The following is a 7,938-nucleotide window of genomic DNA, read 5'->3' as shown; positions in this document are numbered from 1 at the left end:
TGAAAAAAAAATTATCAATTCCACATTTAAAAGTTACTCCCATAATTAATAGTAAAAAAACTAAGTTTAGATAATTTTAATTTCATAGGATAATTTTTAAATCACTCTCATGCAAAGTGGATTTATTAATAATAATAATCTATATATATAATTAAAAAGTAAGTCAAACTATCAACCATCAACTATATGTCTTATTTTAATTTCATAAGATAATTTATAAACCACTCTCATGCAAACCTTTTACATTACATTTCTCCTTGCTCCATATTTATGTATGTAAAATCAATAACTCTATAATCTAAATACAAAATCTATATATATAGCTTAAAGGCATGCTAAATTACATATCATAATCTACATGTCATATCTATACAATAATATAAAAATGCTACCTTGAGCATATGTATAAGACATGCGACAACATTGAATCACTAAGAAACTTTCATTTGATAATATGTGACTAATTAATACGGAGTAATATTCATTCATAGAATTAAGATAGAATACTTATTATCACATTTATGACCCATTATTCATGTCTAACTCTTCATTTTCTCTTTAGCTCTTCTTTTTCCTTTTTGATGATTCCTTTCTCCCCCTAAAATTTAACTCCTTGTTTGATGCTAATTAAGTTAATATACGTAAAGTCTTTAAAATAAGCACTTTTATTTTTTACCCTCTTTTTCTAACCTTTTGGAATATTCATATGTTACTGAAACTTTCCATTGCATATAATTTTTATTAATTATTTCCATTTTTGAAAAAAAAAAGTTATATCATACATAAGATTTGTGTTTTATTCGGTATTGTTTAAATAACTTTTATTGATGTCAATTTGTATTTCTCACCTTGATTTATTTTTGTAGATGGAATGGTACAATTTTCTTATTATTGCAAAGTTGGATTGTGCAGTTAATTACGTTATACATAAAGTATGTTCTACGAGTTTTGTTTGTGTAATTTATATAAGCTTATTGTAAAATGCACAGTTTTTTGTAATTTATCCACTAATATCGCTTTGTGGTAGATTTATTTTATACTATCTTTATGTAAACCCATTTACAAGATTAATTAAATTATCGTTAAATGTATGTTTGTTTCTTATTCTATTTTTGTAGGTGATGCTTCCTTTGTCTTCTCATAATATTAACATAGTGTGTTAAAAAAAACTACATGGGAAATGTGTGGGCAACAGAAGGATTTAGTTGAACAAAAACTTGATATCCGTCCTTGATCCATGTTCTAATGATATTAAAACTTATTTGGTACGTAATTGTCTCACTTGATATAAAAACAAAACATTTTTAGTTTTTAATTCGAATTTAGAGGATCTTAGTAAATTGTTTTTTTTTATAACTCTGTTTTTGTAAGAAAAAATACAATATAGTTAAAAGGCTACTTAAAACATCGAATTTTAATTCACATGTCATTTTTATATTGGTTAATATTAAGGCTACATCAGACTTATTTATTAAAATTCATCATAAGATTTACTAATATTTTTTTATGAAAACCATAATACCGATCATGATTTAAATTATAAAAATTAATTAACAATTTACTCTCATCATTTAAATTGTACAATTTGTCCATATAACTTTTCATTAACCATAGAGATAGTAGTTAAAAGGTCTTATATATAGTAAATAAAAATTCTAATAATTTGGATTATAAAGCTACTAATAATATTTTTTAGTGGAACCCATAAGATCATGTACTAAATTACAAAAATAAATTAAGAATTTACTCTCATTATTTAAAATTTTAAATCGTAAAATTTATCCATATAATTCCTCATTAGTAATAAAGATAGTAGCTAAAAGTTCTTATATGTGGCAAATAAAAAATCCAATAACTTGGATTATAAAGCTTCACAATTTCTCATATTGTTACTTTTGATTTACTTCAAAACCATTTTAAATATTGTAATTAGCACACTTGCGAAAAAGTGAAAAATAAGGTGTATATGTGCATGTGATTCAAACGTTCATAGTCTTCTTAAAAGTACTCCATATTTCTATCTTTTAAGATTTTAAGATTTTAAAATTTTAAACGTTTAATAAGTTGTATAGTTAGTTTTGTAATTAAGATGATGCTTATTTAATTTTAATTTTAACTATCTTAATTTGCAGATTATTGATTGTGAGGAGGCTATTAAAAAGTGAAGATTACATGTTTGGATCTAAATGTGAAAAACGAAAACATATTTTTTACTCTTTTAGTTGGCTTACAAAGCATCACCATTCATTATCGGCGAGATTCTCTATTTTACATGTATATCTATAAATCTTATTAAAAGGCTAACCTAAAAAATGTGACATGACAAGTTTAATTGTGACGTGTCAACTTTTAATGTGACATGGCAAAAAAAAAAAGTAACATGGATTACCAATTTAAGAAAATTAAAAAATATAAGTTAAAAAAACCAAAAAAATATAAGGTATAAACACAAAAAAGAAAGAAAAAAATATATTGTAACCATTGATCTACTCTCATAATTTTTGTTATTTATTTACCTTATTTATTTAACCATTATTTCCTTTATTTAATGAAATGACCTTTTAACTTCCTTTCATCATTACTATATATACCATTTTTTTATTTTCCTTTCATTCATAAAATGTTTAGAGAATTAGTAATATAATTTTTCATATATATAACTATTATATTCACCATAATTTTCAATTTTATTCAAAAAAATAGCACCTAGAGTATACATAGAAAAGTAAATTAATTGTTTCATTTTTAATTTTTCTTATGTTTTGTATTAATTTGTTATTATTTTTTGTGTTTGTATTAATATTGCAGGAGAATGAGTTTCCAACTTTATTCAAAAAATCGGTAGGTAAGGTATAGCTAAAGAACTAAATTAATTATTTCACTTTTTATTTTAATTATGTTTTGAATTAATTAGAATATTTTAGTTATTTTTGTGTGTTTATATTAATATTGCAGGAGGATGAATTTTCAACTTTATTCAAAAAGTTGGGTGGTAAAGTATACATATAGAACTAAATTAATTGTTTCACTTTTTATTTTTATTATGTTTTGAATTAATTAGAATTTTATTAGTTATTTTTGTGTGTGTTTGTATTAATATTATAGAAGGATGACATACTCACATATCAATAACAATACACGAGATTGGAAATAACGGCTATGGATCTTCTTTATCGATTTTTTCTTGGTTTGGATGACTCTTTCATTTTTTTCGGTTTTTCTTTTTTCTGCAATGGTGTATTTGAAATATCGAATGAAAGCAAAAATCTTTAAGGAAAATTGAGAGTAATTGATTTTTTTTCTTTAAAATCTTATCCAAATACCAATTCATGTTGTCTTATTTGATATCAAAGTTGTCCAAACCAACATTACCCGTCCTTAAAAAAGTCGATTTTTTTTTGTTTTCTCTGTAATTTAGAGTATTTTATTAGAATTTTGTGTCTCATTTTTGCTTTTCTTTTTGTTCATGTAGCTACTTGAAATAATGTGACATGGCAAATTAATTGTGACATGGCAGTAACATATAGTGACACGACAATAGTTTATTGTGACATGACACTTATTTAATTCTTTTAAAAATATGAATGATTACTAAAAGTTCTTACGGAAATATCATTACATATCTTATAACATACAAATAAAGAAAATCAAAAGACATCATCAATCCTAACTAGAGTAGTACATTGATTTCATACATTTTGGTAGTTTTCTCTAATTTCTTACAAAATAAAGTTTGTGTCCCTTCACTTGCCAAGCATTACTTATAAAAACGGTCAACTTCTTCCTTTAATTAGCATTTTAATGCTCTTGATTATGAGTTATTGTTCATGGACATCAAAAGGCTCTCCACTACTGAATTCCAAAAATGACAAATTTAAATGTGACATGACAAATTTTATTGTGACATGGAATTTTTAATTCATTATTACATGGCATTGATTTAATTCATTTCTCTATAAATAAATCTATACAAGCAATCTAATTAAATGGTACCTAAAATGACAAATTTTAATGTGACAAAAGAATGTAAATGTAAATAAACTTTTTAGTTTTCTCTCATCTTTATGGAGGTGCCAATTCAATTAATTAAAATGATAATTTAATTAATGATGTTATTGTAGGAGGTATGTATATGTTAATGCGATCATAACATGGATATGCTTTGAAATCCGCGTAATTATTTTGCATACCCAATAAGAAATATTTTTACGAGATTAGCATAATTATCCATATTGTACGAGTTTTAAGATTTTGACGGAAGTATTTATTTAAATTCTATATCTATATGTGTACTTACTATATGCGAACACTACAAGAAAATCTGAAACAGGCGACCGAAATTTGGCGACTGAAATAAGTAGTCGCCAAATTGGCGACTGATTTTTAAATTGGCGACTGAAATTAGTCGCCAATATGGCGACTGACTTTTTCAAAAAAGGAATCAAACTTGGCGACTGAAACTTTCAATTTGGCGACTGAATTAGATATAGTCGCCAATTTGGCGACTGAAACTCAGTCGCCAAATTGACAATCAGTCGCTAAAAGTTTTAGTACAAACCAGGCTGTCATTTTAAAAAGGGAATCTTTTTTGGCGACTGACTTATGGAATTTGGCGATGAAATTAAAGTAGTCGCCAAATTTGGCGATCGATTTTCATCGCCAAATTCAAAAAGTCGATCGCCAAATTTTTAATTACTTTCCCCCTCTCTCCTACTTTACTCTTTGCGAAACAAAAAAAAAAAAAAAAAAAAAAGTCGAGCGGCGATTTGGCGAACGACGGACGACACCAACCAACAACACCACACAACCACCCTTCCACCGCCATTTCCACCGCCATTTCCACCGCCACATCCACCCTCTTTAATTAGGTTTGTTGTTTTTGTTTAATTTCAGTTTATTTAGTTTAATTTATTAGATTAATTTATAGTTAGTTTGATTAATTTGTAGTTAGTTTGATTAATTTGTGGTTAGTTTGTTAGATTTATTTGTAGTTAGTATGTTAGATTAATTTGTAGTTAGATTTAGTTTAATTTGTGTTTGAATTAAAAGGGAATGATTAAGGGGGTTTGTGTTTAGGTTTAGGGTTATGGGTGGGGGTTTGGTCGGCCGTGGGTGGTGGCGGTGGGGGAAGGGTGGCCGTGGGCCACGGTGGTGGCGGTGGGGGAAGGGTGGCCGTGGGTGGTGGCGGTGGGGGAAGGGAATTATTGTTATTATTATTAGTATTAGTATTATTATTAGTATTAGTATTATTATTATTATTGTTATTATTATTATTATTATTATTATTATTATTATTATTATTATTATTATTATTATTATTATTATTATTACTAATTAAACCGCCTTATTATTATTAATGTTAAGCTAAGTGAAACCGTCCTTTGCATTAATGGAATTAGCTAAGTGGAACCGTCTTTTGGATTAAGAGAAATTATCTATTAGCTAAGTAGAACCTTCTTTAGGACTTGATTTTGATAAATTTAGTTTGATAATTCATGTTATTGATGAATTGAGGTAGAATAACCTTGTTATTTTTGTTTTTCTTTTCTCTTTTTCAGGGTTGTCACACATGTTGCTAGGCACCACCGTCGTGTAGTCATTTGTTGCTTCTTGTTTTCTTTTCATTTTTGCTTTTACTTGATTAGGTAACCTCCTCTTACCAGTTACTTTTTAAATTTACTAATTTTAGTTCAAATTATGTTACGGACTTTAGGATAGAAGCCTTTACTATGTGGTTGAATTGGGCTATTGATTGACTTAATTAATTTAGTACTTGATTGTGTTGTTGTTTGATTTGATGTTGACTTAGTACCCGTTCAAGAATTACTCATTAGGAGTAATTCTTGAATAGTCCCCATTTTGGGACTGTCTTTGTACGTTTCAAGTCATTTAGGTAGTAAACACGTACTTGTGATTTATTAATGAGGAATGAGTTTGGTGGCGATCCCTTTAATGTTCTCCGAATACATGTATATGTGTATTTGGAGAACTGAAGGGAATTGCTGCCGAATTTTTTCCTCATTAATAAATTACAAGTGTGTTTGCTAGTGACTTGAAGGGTGTTCATCAAAGGGGCAAACACGATATTTGGATGATAAAGAGTATAATCGTGCCCACCTTTACGTGCTATCTAATTGTGACCTCTTGGAGCCATACGAAACACAGTTTGTTAATGATTTCATTCAGAGGAATCCTAATATAAGTAAGGATGATGTTTCGGACAAACATGAGGACCAATTTCCATCATGGTTTCAGAAACATGTAATTGAGTTGAATATTCAAGATGATTTGATAAGAAGTTTGGCTTTTGGTCCTTCAAAAATGGTAAGAACGTGGAATCGATACTCGGTTAATGGGTTTAATTTTCAAACATTCAACCACGGTAAAGGTAAGGCTAGGTGCAATTGGGGGGTTACTATTTCTTCTCTTGATGACAACGAATACTATGGTATAGTTGAAGATATCTTTGAAATTAGTTATAGTGGACGTGGCCGAGCTTATAAAACTGTCTTATTCAAGGTTGATTTGGAAGGATAATTCTGTATTTGGAATGAGAGTACATGAACAATACAAGCTTGTAGAAGTGAATCGTACTAGAACATACTCTAAGTATGATCCATTTATACTTGCACATCAGGCTCATCAAGTGTATTTTGCTACTTATCCAAGCACAACAAATGATAGAAATCAAAATGCGTGGTGTGCAATCTTTAAGACGAAGGCACGGTCACAAGTTGATACAACTTTTTTCCAAGAAGAAAACGTTTCAAATGAAACGCTTTTGTCTCCACCCGATGAAATCAACTATGAGCATGAGAATAAAGATGGTGAAGACATGGAAGAGGAAAAATTTTATGATGTGGAAGAGAGACTGCCGGGGGAGGATGAGGCGGAGGAGGAGGAGGAGAGAAGGGAAGAAGAGGAGGAGATGAGGGGGGAAGATGAGGTGAGGAGGAGAAGGGAGGAGGAGAAAAGGAGGAAGGACGAGGGGTTTGGAGATGAAGATGATTATGATGATGATGATGACGATGAGGAAGAGGATGAGGATGAGGACGAGGGGTTTGAAGATGAAGATGATTAAATTGGTATAATTTTGTATTCCTCAAGAGTAAATTATTAAAATTTAGAAGTCTGTATAATTTTCATTTATCATTATTTGTGTTAATTTTTATTTGTATTATCGCAGATGGTGGAGCAGGTCGAGGTAGGAAGCGTGGAGGCGGCTCGAGGAGGAGGACGGAGTACGCGTCCGGAGCGGGAGGAGGAGTTTGTGCAGGAGGATCTCGATGCGGTGAGACGGTGACGGTGAGGAGAGTGACGCTACCGACGAGCCACGGGTGCCGATACGGTACACTTCGGATCATAAGATGATTCTTGAGTTTAGAGCGGGATTATGGTAAGTTTTATTCTTTATTAGTCTACTATTTTTTTTTATTTTTTTTTATTTTTTTTAAATAATAATTGTTTGTAATTTTACATGTTCAAAATAAATGCAGGTTTATGGACAATTGCGTGGTACGAGGTGTCACGAAAAGCACGAAGACTAATTTCGTGGGTCCAATTCCTACATCGTGGACACAAGCTTCTCCTGCACAAAGAGATGCGTGGTTCAATAACTTTCGGGTATATATTTTCCGTATTTCTTTGTTTTAATAACCAAGGTTATACTTTTATAAATACTAATATGAAATTTTGTCGCTTTTTTTTTGTAGCAAGCATATGCTTGGTCACCGTCTCAAGAACGGAATGTCCGTATCAGGTACGAGGAAGTCGGTACTCGACAATATCGGGACGTGATTTGGAAGGTAGTTAGGCGCCCAAAGGAACCAGAGCACATGAAAGGTATTTAATTAACTTGTTTTGTTATTTGTATTAATTAGTATATACTCTCTTATATTATAAATAATATCAGTAACTTATTAGTTATGATTTCATATG

Source organism: Silene latifolia, chromosome 1 (genome assembly GCF_048544455.1).
Source record: "Silene latifolia isolate original U9 population chromosome 1, ASM4854445v1, whole genome shotgun sequence".
NCBI classification, from domain to species: domain Eukaryota; kingdom Viridiplantae; phylum Streptophyta; class Magnoliopsida; order Caryophyllales; family Caryophyllaceae; genus Silene; species Silene latifolia.
Note: the sequence above shows the minus strand (reverse complement) of the source record.